The sequence below is a fragment of the Petaurus breviceps genome, unplaced genomic scaffold (genome assembly GCF_028583685.1).
Source record: "Petaurus breviceps papuanus isolate PSGF00001 unplaced genomic scaffold, PetGlider_PUasm1.0 490, whole genome shotgun sequence".
Classification (NCBI taxonomy): domain Eukaryota; kingdom Metazoa; phylum Chordata; class Mammalia; order Diprotodontia; family Petauridae; genus Petaurus; species Petaurus breviceps.
The window spans coordinates 13,825,582-13,840,703 of NW_027186352.1; the positions used below are offsets into that span (position 1 = coordinate 13,825,582).

At 45.8% G+C, this 15,122-nt stretch overlaps 1 protein-coding gene across 7 annotated transcripts in view; it reads left to right on the top strand.

Moving 5' to 3' along the window:
• The window catches only part of SGMS1 (sphingomyelin synthase 1), a 240,172-nt gene that overhangs the window by 120,079 nt on the left and 104,971 nt on the right, over window positions 1–15,122 (top strand). The window contains exon 1 of one of the 7 annotated variants that reach the window (XM_069101805.1): window positions 7,229–7,279. The exons of the other annotated variants lie outside the window; for them this stretch is intronic. The gene's annotated coding sequence lies outside the window, so the exon portion shown is untranslated. Of the gene's footprint in view, window positions 1–7,228; window positions 7,280–15,122 lie in introns of those variants that run through there. 7 annotated transcript variants of the gene reach the window in all.

A 15,122-nucleotide genomic window follows, 5' to 3' on the forward strand; every position in this document is an offset into this window, starting at 1 on the left:
CCAAGGTCATCCCGACACAAGGGCCGGTGCTCTTAGTCGCTGAGCCACCTGGCCGCCCCTTCAGTTTCTTCTTACTTGCCTTTATATAATAGATAGCTACCTCTCGAATTATGCAGACTGCAGTGTGGACTTTTCTGTTTGTAAATTGAATGGTTCCAAATTAACTAGGCATAATTCTCTCCTAATTTAATTTTAAAAACTAGGTTTTTCCATATATATGGTTTTCTTTTTTTTCATTTTTCAAATGCTGTATTAACTTCTGATTTACATCATTAATTTCTGCCAGATTTTGAGTTACAAATTTTCTCCCTGTTTTTCTCCAACCCACCACCCCAGAATAGCAGTCCCACAGGATATCCCCTCCTCCAGTCTGCTCTCTCCCATATCTTCTCCCATACCCCCTTCAACTTTTCCAGTAGGGCATTGTGGATCTCTATGCCCCAGTGCCTGTATATCTTATTTCCCAATTACATGTAAGATAGTATTAATAATAGTATATATGTATATATAATTTTAAACATTTGATTTTAAAACTTTGAATTCCAGATTCATTCCTTTTCTCCCTTGTCACCCACCCTTACTGGGAAGATAAACAGTTCAGTATAGATTATACATGTGTAGCTAATGCAAAACATTAACATAGTAGATATATTGTAAAAGACTGACTATATTTCCCTCCCTCCTATCCCACCACCCACTTGTTCTATTCTCTACTTTGATCCTGTCCCTTTTCAAAAGTGAGTGCTTCCAACTTCCCTCCCCCCAGCCTGCCCTCCCTTCCACCATCCCCTTTCTCATCCCCTTCCCCCTACTCTCCTGTAGGGTGATGCCCTATTTAGTGTGTATTTCCTTCCCTCCCCAAGCCAAATTTAGTGAGAATAAGGTTGACCCATTCTCTCTTGCCTTCCTATTCTTCCCCTCCATTGTAACCCTTTGCCCTTGCCTCTTCTTTATGAGATAGTTTACCCCATTCTGTCTCTCTCTATCTCCTCTCGCTATATTCCTCTCTCACCTCTTAATTTCCCCTTTTAAGTATCATCCCTTCCTATTAAATTGGTCCTGTGCCCTCTATCTATGTATACCTGCAAGCATATATACACACATTCACACATGTATTCATATGCCCGTATACCCTCCGATATATATATTTCTCTTCCCTTCAACTATTTTCATACTGAGAAAAGTTTCATCAATTACAATTATTGTTTTTCCATGTAGGAATGTTAATAGTTCAACTTTGATCAGTGGCTTATGATTTCTTTTCCCTGTTTACCTTCTCAAGCTTCTCGTGCTTCTTGTATCTGACTGTCAAATTTTCTGTTCAACTCTGGTTTTTTCAGCAAGAATGCTTGAAAGGCCTGTATTCCACTGAATGACCATATTTTCCCCTGAAAGATGATACTCAGTTTTGCTGGGTAGGTGATTCTTGGTTTTAATCCCAGCTCCTCTGCCCTCCGGAATATCCTATTCCAGGCCCTCCAATCCCTCAGTGTAGAAGCTGCCAGATCCTGTGTTATCCTGATTGTGTTTCCACAATATTCAAATTGTTTCTTCCTGGCTGCTCATAATATTCTCTCCTTGATCTGGGAATTCCGGAACCTGGCTATAATATTCCTAGGAGTTTTCTTTTTGGGATCTTTTTTAGGAGGTAATTGGTGGATTCTTTCAACCTCTATTTTGCCTTCTGGTTCTAAAACATCAGGGCAATTTTCCTTGAGAATTTCTTGGAGGATGATTTCTAGGTTCTTTCCCTGATCATGGCTTTCAGGTAGTCCAATAATTTTAAAATTATCTCTCCTGGATCTATTTTCCAGGTCAGTGATTTTTCCCATGAGATATTTTACATTGCCTTCTATTCTTTCATTTGTTTGGATCTGTTTAACAGCATCTTGATTTCTCTTAAAGTCACTAGCTTCCTTTGCTCCAATCTAAATCCAAGGGAACAATTCTCCTCATTGGGCTTTTGAGATTCTTTTTCCATCTCGCAAATTCGGCTTTTTAAGACATTCTTCTCCTCATTGTCTTTTTGAGCCTCTTTTGCCAGTTGAGTCAGTCTTCTTTTTAAGGTGTGATTTTCCTCACTCTGGCTGTTGACTCTCAGTTCATAATTTTCTGCATCATTCTCATTTCTCTTCCCAGTTTTTCCTCCACTTCTCTTATCTGCTTCTTAAGGTCCTCTATGGCCTGTAACCAGCTCGTATTTTCCTTTGAAGCTTTTGGTGCAGGAATTCTGACTTCACTGTCTTCCTCCTGTTCCATGCTTTGTTCCTTTTTGTCCCCAAAATAGGAATGTAATGTTGGAGTCTTCTGTTTGTTTTGCTCCCTTTGTCTGGTCATGTTGCCCCTCAGTCACTTGACCTCTAGGCTTTTTGCCACAGTAGGACTCTGATACCAGACAGGGGAGCTTTCATCCCAAACACTGGGGTTTTCTCAGCTCCTGGAGGTATTAGGTGGGTGCCCTCTCTGAAGCCTCCACATGCTCAGGCAAGCTGGTCACACACCCCAGGACCTCCACCCTAGACTGCAATGCAGATCCAAGCAGGTTAAAGGAAGAGCGATTTCCCCTCAGACTGGTTGCTTGGTCCCCCTACACTCTGCAGGTCAGGAGCTGAAGCTGCCACGTGGCTGGCTGTGCTGGTGTCTCAGTGGCTTCTCGCCCCTGGGGGCAAAAGCCATGAACTCCCACTTACTGGGTCCCAAAGTCCAGACTGCACTGATCTCTCACTTTGTCCTTTGCATCTGTGTGTTGATGAATCTGGAAACGGCCACAGCTTCTGGTGATCTGGAGTCCCTGTGGGCTGGTCAGGCCTGCCCTGGGGCTAAAACCTCTAGCTCCCACGGGCCTGGGCTCCCAGGCCCCAGCGCTGTCTGATTCCTGCCGGCCTGCCGGGTTGTCCTCAGCAGGAGGTTAGCTTCTCTGTGTCATTTTGTGGGTTCTGCAGCTCCAAAGTTTGTTTAGAGTCCCCTTTTACATGGATTGGGGAGGGTGGAAGCCGGAGCCCTGCAGAGGTCCTGCTTCTACTCAGCCTGCTTGACTTTGCCCCCCTATATATGGTTTTCTTGATGTGGTATGTTGACATCTCTGATTTAGAAAACAATATTTATTATATATTATTGGTAAAATATTCATTGTTTACTTAGTAAAATCTTGTATTGTGCATTTTTGTCCAATACGATTGACTTCCCCACGTCCTGGGTTGTTGTTATTGTTATTTTAGATCTAAGAAACTGGACATTTTAGTCATTTTCCAGAGTTGGCTCCATAAATAGTGTATAGTAGGCTTGCTTTTTGAAATTTTATTTTATATCTCCTCCCAAAACCTTGCCAGTTCACACCTTTGCCGCGTTTGCATTTTTACTGTGTATGCAGTGAAACCTCAGTGTTGCTTTGATGTTTATTTCTCTTATTAGTCATTGAAAGGGATCTAGTATATGGCGGCTAACGTTTGCACTCATTCTTTGGAGCACGGTTTGTTTGTGTCCTTTGATCGCTTCTGCACTGAGCAATGGCTTTTGATCTATTTGTGTTCATTCCCTATATAGCTTGCATAGCAGACCCTCAGTGAGATTTGTTTCGGGTCAACTGCTCCCCTATTTAATTGTATTAATTTTGTTTATACAAAAGCTTTTAATGGGACCAAATTGGTTCATTTTCTCTTTTTTGATCACCTTTCTCCCCTGTTTGGCTTTTAATTCACTCCCTAGCTGTAAGAGTAAGGGAACTGGATCTAATTCCAGTTAGCTTTTTTAAGGCATGACTGTGAATATTCAAATCACATTGATTTTGAACTTATTGTGATGTGTGGTACAAGACAGTGGTCTAATCCTAATTTTTACCAAACCGCTTGCTAGTTTTCCCTGTAATTTTTGTCGAACAGGGCATTCATTCTTCTAAGTAATTTGCATTCCTTTATCAAATACTGGGTTATTGAGCCCAGTTGTTTCTGATTCTACTGTGTCTAGCCTTTTCAGTTTTCTGAAGATCACAGTTTGTGAGTATGGTTTGAGGCTTGGACATGCTAAATATCCTCTATTCCTACTTTTATTTAATTAATTGATTACTTAATTTTTAGTTTTCAACATTCATTTTCACAAGATTTTGGGTGACAGTTTTTTCTCCCCATCTTTCCCTTACCCTCACCCCAAAATAGCAAGCCTATTGAATAGCCCATCCCCCAATCTGTTCTCTCTTATATCCTTCCCCATCACCCCCCTACTTTTATTTTCATGATTCCCCTTGAGATTCTAGACCTTCTCTTCCAAATTAATTTTGTTTTTATTTGTCTAGCTTAGTAAAGTGGTCCCTTGGTACTTAGATTTATGTAGTATCGAGTCTGGACATTTAATTTAGATCTTTTTGTTTCCTTTATTAAGTTGGCTCATCCCAGCCAGGAACAACACAGAATATCTCTTTGACTACGTTATTCTTTATTTGTTTAAAGAGTGATTTGTCATTGTATCTGTGGTGGTCTTGGCAGCTGCTTAGTGGACCAGCTCCCAGGTATTTTATGCATTTTGTAGGTATTTTTGAGCGGGCCTTTCCCTTATTCCCTCCAGGGTTTTATTGTGGCTAGATAGAAATGCTTTGAATTTTTGTGGGTTTATTTAAAGCCTGCTCTGTCACTGAAGCCTTTGTCTCAGCTTCTTTGCTGATTCCCTAGGATTTTCTAAGTAAACAACCCTGTCATCAGCCAGTATCTAATAATAATTATCCTTTATAGAGCACTTGAAGGTTGTGAAGTGGTTTACAGATATTATCTCATTTATGCTCACAGCAACCCTGGGAGGTAGATGATAATATTATTTCCATTTTATAGATGAGGCCACTGAGGCTGAGATAGGTTAAGTTACTTGGCCAGGGTCACATAGGTAGGAAGTGTCTGAGGCCGTTCTTGAGCCCAGATCTTTCTGACTTCTGGTCCAGCTCTGTCCGCTGTACCTCCAGCTGCCAATAAGGGAGTTTTTATCTCCCCGGCCCATGTTTATGTTGCTGATTTCTCTCTTGTTGCTGCTGGTAGCATTTCTAGAATTTTGTTGAATATCAGAGGGCAAAGTGGGGCTTAGTGAGGTAGGATCCAACATTGATACAAGGGGATTTGGAGGGGGGGGGCATTAACAGCTGGGGGGTATCAGAAATGTCTCCTGTGGCAAGTGACAATTGGTGGGAGTCTGGAAAAAAAATAAGGATTGTCAGAAGTAGAGGGAGAGAGCATTCCCGACATGGGAGCTGGCCAGAATAAAGGGAAGGAGATGGGTGTTAGGTTGTTAGGTTTGAGGAGCAGTAAGAAGATCTTTCTGACTGGTCTGTAGGACATGTGAAAGGAGTGTGCAAGGGCCATCTCTTCTTTCCTGGTCAGATTTTTCATATTTCTAGGACTGAGTGTGGAGAGCGCCATCTGTGCGCCACCCCTCCCTTCCAATTTCCTTATTTCTCTCCAGGGTACCACCATCTTTTTCCGACACCCAAGGTCACAGCCTTGGAGTAATCCTCCTCTGTTCCTTCTCCTTCCCTCCATAGGCTTTCAGCAGCCAGTCCCTCTCAGTTTTCCCCTTTGACGTCTCTGGTGTCTTCTCTGGGCTCAAGAGACACTACCAGGGTGTGGGTCCTCACCACGTGGGGCCTGGATTATTATGGTAACTGCCCTACTTTAAATCTGTCCCTTTTCCAATCCATTCTCCATATGGCTACCCAAATAATGCTCTTAAAACCCAGGCCCGACCCTGCTACTCCCATACTCAGTGGACAGCAATGGCCCATGGCCCCTATTATACAAACCAAACCCTTCTCCTTGACATTTCAGCCCTTTACATTGTGGCACTAGCCACTGATTTTATGTTGCTGGCAGATACTTAATTTAGGCTTTGTATATGTGTTATATTTATCTGGGCACATTCCCTCCTTCCCCCAGTAGAATGTAAACTTCTTGAGGGTAGGGTCTACTTCCTTTTGTCTTTGCACCTGCATTGACTCTAAGGAGACAGCATGACCTTGTGGAGAGAGCTGGCCTTGGGCCTCTGAAGAGTTGAGGTCAAGCTCTACCCCTGAAGCTCCTGACTGAGTGTCCTCAGGGAGTTCTCCAGGAAGGCACAGCTCTGCACTGAAGGAGCGACTTTCCTCTTTGGGAGTTCCTACTCTGATGGAATCATCCTTCTGGCCCCTTTCCTCCTTCCCCTCAAAATCAGTGCTTGGCACTTGGAAAGTGCATCAGAATTCACCAGATGGTTGAGAGCTATTTCTTTTAGTACCTTGCTGGTGGAGGTATAGGGAGGTGATGAATGTTTCAGGGATCTCCAGTGTTGTTAGTGCCTACACCCTCTACACTGATGCAGGTTGCAATTCTTCTCCAACTGGGCAGATGGTTTTTGGGAGCTGCTGTGCCCCTGGGGTCAGTGTTGCAAAGCCCTTCTTAACTCCACCAGCTTGGTTCTCAGATAAAGAGGGCACAGTTCATCTCTAGGCCCCTTTTGAGTCTGGCAGGACATGCTGGAGCTAGCGCTTGGCTTGTGTCATGTCTGGAGATTCAGAACCAGCTCAGGAATTAGATTTGAATCCTGCCCCTGCCATCGACTTCCTCTGTGACCCTGGGCAAGTCACTTAAATGCTGTGTGCCTCAGTTTCCCCATCTGTAAAAGAGTGGGTTAGGGCTTTGGGCTTGACTGCTGTGCAGCTCCAAGCCAGTGGTTCTACAGCAGGTGTGATTCAGCTTGTCAAAAATACTTGACAAGGAGTATTTCAATCCCAAATCAAGAAATTAGGGAGCTTGTTTTAGCAGATTACATTGGCAATGAATGGCAGATTCACAGGTCTGATTGTAGAAGTGTTTTCTTTAGACCCCCACGTGGACCAAGTGGTTGGCTTGTTAAGGATGATAAAGTGCAACTCTTAATCCCATCTTCTCCAAGAAAGGCCCAGAAAGGGGAAATGGTGGGCTGGAGATCACAGGCTGCCTTGGTGGGGGCCCAAAGCAGAGCCCTGGCTTGGAGCGGGGGGCTGGGCTGGGCCACCCGCCTGACTGCCTTGCCTGGTTTGGGGGGGATGTGCTGGGTGGGTCTGGGTGTGGGTGGCCCGACAGTCTGCAGGCAAGTCCCAGGGAGGGGGTGTTGGTAAGTTACACCCAGCTACAGAATTGACTCAGAGAGGCAGGTGAGGGGCCTTTGTTCTAAACAATGCTTCTGGGGCTGGAGTGAATTTGGTTGTTTTAAATTGTTCACATTTAACTAAGTCTCTGATGTTGGTTGGCGGTCTCCTCCACAGTCCAGCAGCTGCTCTGCTTTATGGGTAACGGCTTCTCCTTCTGTCTGGAGTTTTTCTGACGTTTCTTATCCATGTTCAGGTTTCTCCCTTTCCCTTCTCCTTTCCTCTTCTCTGTCTCTGTCTCTGTCCTCTCTCTCCTCTCCTTGTCTGTCTGTCTCTGTGTCTCTCACTAGGTTTGTAGCATCTTCTGAGAGTTAGTCATTTGAAAAGAGGGTTCTGTTTCCATTCCGCCAGCTTAGAACGGCTGAGAAAGAAGCCAAGGTATTGTGTAGGCTGGAGGGTGTGTGAAAAGACTTGCTGATAAAGTGCTGAAATTCTTCAGTTCAGTTCAATTCTGCCACTATGAATAGGAGACTGAGCTAGGAATGAGTCACGGGCAAGAGTGGGTCAGTCCCTGCCCTCTGAGGGCTCACCCTTCTGGAGGCTTCAGCTGGCTAGATCTTAAACACTAAGCATGAACGAGGCATGCAAAGTAATTTCAGTAGGAAGTTGATGTTTATTGGGGTCATGTAGGAGACGGCAGGTGAGCTGTGCTGTTCTGGGAGGAAGCAAGGGATGGGACAGGGAGGAAGGTATTCCCAAATGGGGCCCAGCCCCTATGAGGAAGTGAAGGAAGGCACAACATCCATAGATGGGAACCCTCTGAGACTGGCTGCACGGCAAGGGTGCAGCCCAGCAGAATTCTTTTTTAGTTTTGTTCATTATTAAATTTTATTTTTAATTTATGGACTAAAACCAGCGTTTCCATAGCGCAATAATGCCGGTTGTGGTTGTGGCCATTGCCCCCGCTGACACTGATAATGCAGCTCTGTGCCTGCTTTATTCTGCTCACTTATGAAAGTTCAGGCAAGGGCCAGGTGTTGCCTTGGTTTGGGCTCTGGTAGAATGGGGACATGTGGACCTTTGGCCATCTGGGACACTGTGATTGTCTGTAGCATCCCCCCCCCTGCATGGGGCTTCAAGTAGAGTGGAGGGAAAGTGTGCTCTGATGTGTAAGCCGTGACAGTCGACACGCAGAGACAGAGAGGAAGCCGTCCCTGCCCTCCGAGGGCTTATGTTTTCCTGGAGTGAAGCAGCCTGAGCCTGGCTGAGGAAGGACAGCATGTATGTAGTCATCCCGCAGGCAGATGCCCTGGGCTGTAGCTGAGGAGCGAAAGCTTGGGCACCTTCGTCACCATGATGCCCGCCTCTGGGGCCTTTGCTGCAAACAGGACTGAAAATAAGCTGAAGGCGTAAATGTTGGCCCCGGAATCCTGGGTATAGCCAGAAGGTGTGAGGATGGATGAGGCCATTGCTTTCTTTTTAATTACAAATGTCAAACTCAAGAAACGTGAATATTTTGGTATGTGGTGAACAGAAGAGAAGCTTGTCTACAAACCACATGTTTTTAAAAGATCTGAATTGCACTGAGGTCCTGTTCCCTCTGAGGTTCTAGGATTCATCCCCATATTAGCAATTGGTTTTCAGGAGCTGCTGCAGCTAAAAAGAATTTGCTAATGTGTGGCCAGTCCTTTGCTGATCTGCTCCCCTAACCTGACCAGGCAGGCCTAACTGGGCAGTCCTTGGGCTTCCTGTGTGGGTCACCTGCATGTTTGCCTTGGCTCATGGAATCTGGGCTTATGCCCTAGGCCTGCATGTTCAGGGCCAGGGAGAACAAAACTTATTCTGGGAAAGTAGGTCTCTTGGCACTGACCAGACAGCAGTGACCATATACCTTCTCTCCGGTCTGGGCCCGCGTGATTTCCATCTGCTGATACTACTAATCTGAGGCATCGTCCCCATGATGGTAGAAAGAGCTATGGAACATTTATTTTAGCAGCTCAGAAGATTTATTTTGAATCTCTCAGCAAAGTTGGGTTAGATAACAACGTGGCCTCTTTGGGCTTTTGTCCCTTCTGTGGTTTAAAAAAAAAGTACACATCCCTGAAGTATTTTATAAAAGTTTATAATCATACTTTGTAGATCTGTAGAAAAGAAGCATCAGCAGTTTTGGGAACTAAAGACTTAAAAAAAATCCAGCTTCTACTTTGTTTGTTTCTTTATTTCAACTTGAAGGAAATTCTTGACTAGATCTCCTGACTCCCCGCACGTGGGAGGCGTCACTTAGGCCGTGCCTGAGTACAGGATGCTTTCTTCTTGTAAAATGAGGTGGAGTTTCAGCTCAGTGACTTCCGAGTCCCTACCACCTCAAAATCTCTGACCCCAGATTGACCCAAAGACACAAATGCTCAATGATCCCAGACTTTGAGAATGCCAATGCGAAAAAAGACAGAAATAACATTTGGACTGTGTATATATTAGGGACTTACCAGCTAACCTTAAAAATCGGGTTTTGAATTTCCCAGGAAACATTAGCTCTAACTTTTTTTTTTCGTTTTTGTAGGGAGTTGGAAATAAAGTATATTTAGAATTCAGTACTTTAGAGACCATGGCGCCATCATGAACTGGATTTAACGGGCAGAGATTTTTCTTTTTCAGTCATTTTTCAGTACCATTCAACTCTCCATGACCCCATTTGGGATTTTCTTGGTAGAGATAGCTGAGTGGTTTGCCATTTCCTTCTCCAGCTCATTTGACAGATGAGGAAACTGAGGCAGGCAAGGGTAAGTGACTTGGCCAGGGTCACACAGCTAGGAAATGTCTGAGGCTGGATTTGAACTCAGCAAGAGGAATCTTCCTGACTGGGCGCAGCACTCTATCTACCCAGGATGAGAGCACTGGATTCAAACACGGTGTTAGACATTGACCATTTCCATGGCCCTGGGCATGTCACTTCACCTAAGTACCTGCTTACTTGCTTATACAAAGGGGTCCAATTACATTGCCATTACACCTGGTTTAGCCAGGTTGGCACCCCTGAGCCTGCTGTTTTGATGAAAAGACTTTTCCAGCTTTGAAGTCCTTAAGGTGAATCATCACTGTCACCCTTTGGCTCTCTTCTGAAGGGACGAAGAACCCATTCCCCTGCCCAAGGAGAGGATTGTCAGTATCTGGGGCCGATTCCAGCTCCAAAGTCAGGACCCTGTGGAGTGAAGCTCCTGGAGGGCCAGTTACTGTTTGCTTTTTTGTCTTTTATCCCTGGTCAGCAGGCCATCCATGGGCATATACAGAAAGGGCAACTCCAAGTGAAGAAACTCCTTCTGCCAAGTCAGGTGGGCACCTTCTCTGCCGCTTAGAGGTGTAGAGACTTGCCAGGGCAGTGAGACAGTAAGTGACTTGCCCAGGGTCACACAGCCAGTAGAGAGTCAGTCAAGACTTGAACTCAGGTCTTCCCAGTTTAAGGACCAGCTCTCTGTCAGCTACTCCAGGGTCTTCTCATTGGGTGCATGGTAGGTGCTTCCAAAAGTGCCCGTTGATTATTGTTTGATGGTGGCCAAGCAGCTGGGGATGGATCACTCCAAACTGAGATTGTCTGTCCCCAGGCCTCGGCCTTACAAAGCTTTTCTATTTTTGTAGGGCCTGCCGGCCTAGGCTTCCATCACCCAGGGTCTCCTCTGGGCCCTAGTGACCCATTGGAGGAGGCTTTGGTGAGGGTGGCCCATAGAAACTTAATTAGTTCACAAAGGGTCAGCGTTTTAATTATTGACAGTTATTTTTTTTACTCGGGATTTAAGGTTTAAAAAGAACCTCATTTCTCCTGAATTTAATGCATGCCAACAAGGAGGACATTTCCACATACAGAGTAGAACAAAAGAAAGGTTATATGCAGAACTGTGAATCTCTTGTTATGTGTCTCTTGCTTTAAAAAAGAAAAAAAAGCACATACAAAGTTGAAGGTGCTACTTTCAAAGTTGAACTGCTTGTCTGCCTTTCCCTCTGGACGTCCTTCCTTTTTAAAAACGGTTCAGTGGTCTTCTTGGTTTGCTTGAGGATTTTTAAAAGGTGTGTAATCTGTCAGTTCAATTTAACCAACATTTATTGAGCTCCTACTGTGTGCCAGGCCATGGAGACATAAAGTTTGATGGAGGAGGAGACAGCATGGCAGAGAAAGTCAGCCCCGAGTTAAGACCTGCCCTGCTCGCATGGCACAGAACTCTCTTTGCATGGGTTAATGCCCTAAGTATAAAACTCTGTGGGTGCCTGGTTTTCTGCCTCCTGGGGCCCAAGCTGCGCTCAGTTCAGTCCCATCTGCTGAGAGAGGCCTTCCCTGATCCCTCCAGTCATGGGCTATCCCTTAATTAGCTTCTTATCCCCCTGGTGGAACAGAAACTTCTCGATGACCCACTGGGTTTGTTGGGTTTTGATAGTCTCAGTTCTCAGCATGTAGTCTGCACAGAGTAAATGGATTTGGAACATTATTGAGCTAGAGTTCTTTATCTGTGTCTGTGACAGACTTCATGGGGCAGAGATTTTCGGGAAGATCACTGAGTCAGAGGCCATTGAGTGTTCTCTACCGAATTCCCCTAGACGATCCCCCGGCTTTTGCGTGAACCACATCCAAAGAAGGGGAACTCACTATTTCCTGATGGAGCCCGTCCTACTTTCGCATGCCCTTTCTTCCTTCCTGGTGGCCTAGAGGTGACTGACCCTCTCTACATTCCTTTCTTGGACAGTCATTCTCTGGTTAGGTAGCCCAGTGGATAGAGTCAGGAAGATGTCGTTGGGTCATTCTCTGTTGTGTCTGACTCTTCCTCACCCCATTTTGGAATTTTCCAGGCAGACATACTAGAGTGCTTTGCTCATTTTTACAGATGAGAAACCTGATGCAACTGGGTTAAGTGACTTGCCCAGAGTCTCACAGCTGGTAAATGTCAGAGGTCGGATTTGAACTCCAGAAGATGAGCCTGATTCCAGGCCTGGTGCTCAATCTAGCTGCCCTAGCTTTTCACAGTCTGGAAGACCAAGTTCAGATCAGGGTACTGATTAGCCAAGTGATCTTGGGCAAGTCACTTAATCTCTACCTCAGTTTCCTTATCTGTAAAATGGGGATAAAAGAAGCACCTCTCTCTGATTGTAATGAGATAACATTTGTAAAGTACTTTGCAAATTGTGATTATTTGATTGTTCTGCCTTTCTACCCATCTGACTTCTTGAAGCTCTATTTCCCCCCAATACCTAACCCAGAATGTGGGGGGACCCTTCCTGCTCTTCCCCCGCCCCTGCCCCCTGTGTTTTCTCAAATAAGGAACTCACATTGGCCAATTGCAGAGCAGGTTTTCTACTGTGGTATGTTTACCTTGCAGGGTTGGGGAAGATTAATGAGAAAATGCAGCCAAAAATTTTCAGGTGCCCTCAGGATGCTCCAATCATGCGGATTAATTATTTTATCTGTTGATATTTAATTGCAAAGCACGCACTGTTGGTGACCTTGGATGGTGTGGGGGTAGGGTGGGAGGGGCACAGTCTCCCTTCTCCTTAGAGGCACTGAGTGGAGGAACAGCAAATGCTTTAGGATCCGAGATTTAGATCTGGGAGGCTTTGTGGGCATCATTTAACCTTCTCATTTTATAGAGGAGGAAAGCGAGTCCCAGATAGTTAAGGTGGCCTCTCAGGTAGTAAGTATTTGAGATGGCTTTGATTGAGCCCCTTTGGCAGCAGATCACTGGATGGCTGCCCTCTCCCCAGCTCCTTCCCTGCTCTCCTAAAGCACGCAGTTTATTGGGGGAGAAGGCTTCTAGACATAGAGTTCTATTAGAACTCTATTAGTTCTATTATTACATTCAATTGTAAGTGAATCAGAGAAAACCCCATCCTGGCTCTCCCAGGGATGCCTTGGAGGACTATTGGATCAGCATGCATTTATTAAGCCCTTACTGTGAGCTAGAGGCTGTTAAGTGCATGTAGAGAAAGGGGAAAGGCTAAATCCCTGACCTCAGAGCTCGAAGGGATGGTGAGATCCAGCCTGGGCGGGGGTAGGAGGGTGGGATGGGACGATCAAATATTTAGTGCTGGAAGAAACCCTGGGTTAGAGTTCATCATATTCATCTCTCGCATTTATAGACTGGGAAACCGAGGCCCCTGTGACTTTCCCAAGGTCACATAAGTAGTGAGGGGCAGAGAGGTAGGTCCTTTGACCACAAATTCAGTGCTCATACTACTAGACTTTGGGGCACGTTTGGGGGCAGCTGGGTGATTCAGGGAATAGAATGCCGGGCCTGGAGTCTCCCTGAGTTCAGACACTTCCTAGCTGTGTGACCCTGGGCACTTGTTTGCCTCAGTTTTCTCATCTGTCAGATGAGCTGGAGAAGGAAATGGCGAACCGCTCTTGTGTCTTTGCCAAGAAAGCTGCAAATGGGGTCAGGAAGACTGAGACACACAGCTGAAGACCTGTAAAAACAACAATCGTTGTCTCTGCCTGTGGAGATGCCGAATGACTAATATCAGGAGTCTGCTTGGCTTTTGTTTGAGAGATGATTTCAAGAAAGTCAAGCAGATAACGTTTCTTAGAAGAATCACGGGAGCTGGATGGTTCCTCAGGCCATCTAGGGCAATCACCTTATTTTTCAGATGAGGAAACTGAGGCTTGGAGAGAAGTAACAGATGCCAAGTAGCAGCATTAACTTAAACTCTGCTCTTGTCTCTCTGTGTCTGGGCCTCTTTCTGCTTCCCCTCCTGAAACAGGGCAGATGTGAGGTGGGCACCTCCTTGGAACACGGTTGGGGCCGTGGAAGGGGAAAGGCACAGACAAGAGGCAGGTGGTCCTAGGAGGAGGAGATGGGGGACCGGCTGGAGGTGAGTGAGATGGGGAATGGAGGATCATTCCCTGTGTCCAGTCTGTCAGAATGATGGCGCCACTGACAGGAATGGACAGGGTCTAGAGTTTGGGGACAAAAAATGACGATGAGTGGGATTTGGGAGATGTTGTGGCGGAAATGTCCCTTTGGTCACGGGAGACTCTCCAAGTTCCTGTGGTGCTTGGACCATAACCATCTCTATCACATGCCCACCCAGTGGTTATCTAGCCATTTGTCCAGGATTAGAAAGTAATGGAATGAATAAGTGACTGAAGGAACATTTTCTGAAGTGCTCCCTATGTGCTGATGTGGAAGGGAAGGGTGGATCATTTCTTCTCTCAGGATCCTCCATTCTAATGGATGGGGGCATAACTCCTAGAAGAAAGTCATGACTGGGGCTCTTTGGGCTTGTATAGTTGTGGGGATGGTGACTAGAGTCAGAGGGCATTACATGATATGTACCTTCCAGGAGCAACGCTGATTGTGGTTCTAGAAACTGGGAGGGGGAAGGGGTTCTAGGTAGCAAGGTGTCTGGAAAGAAGTAGATGGCTAGTGATGAAAGGCATGGCTGGAGCTGGGCCTGGGTGTGGAATGGGTGAAGTGAGGCGTTCACCAATCCAGGCAGTGGGGGCCAGGATGGGATTTCCTGAGGTGAAAGAGTTTAGTCTTCCAGGGCATGGGTTCTGGTCCTGCTGGTTAACTGTGAGAAGGCCAGGGAGTGAAGGGGGCTGCATTTGGTGTCAGAGGACTTGGGTTCAGATCTCAGCTCTGCCACCTAGTAGCTGTGTGACTGGGGAAACGTTATTTGGCCTTTCAATTTTCTCATCTGTAAAATGGGACTATATTTCAGCTCTGCATCTAGCATTCAAGGAAGTTCGAGCTCAGAAAGGTGGCCCCTTCCACTGCTGGATAACTTTGCTTGTCAGGCCATTCTCCCTTAACATGGAGCTGACACTGACCTCTCTTCAGCTTCTAACATGGCTGGATTCTGGGACCTTCTGGACATTCTGGGTCCTTGGGCCACAAGCCTCATCCCACTTACAGTGACTGTCCTTTAGGTACTTAAGTCCCCATGCCTGAAGTGTGCTTGAGTTTGGCCTAGGGCTGTTGTCCCTGGCTTTGCAACAGACCGGACCAACAAATTTCTCCCTCCCTCCCTCTTTCCCTCTCTGTTTCTCTTTCTTCCTCCCTCC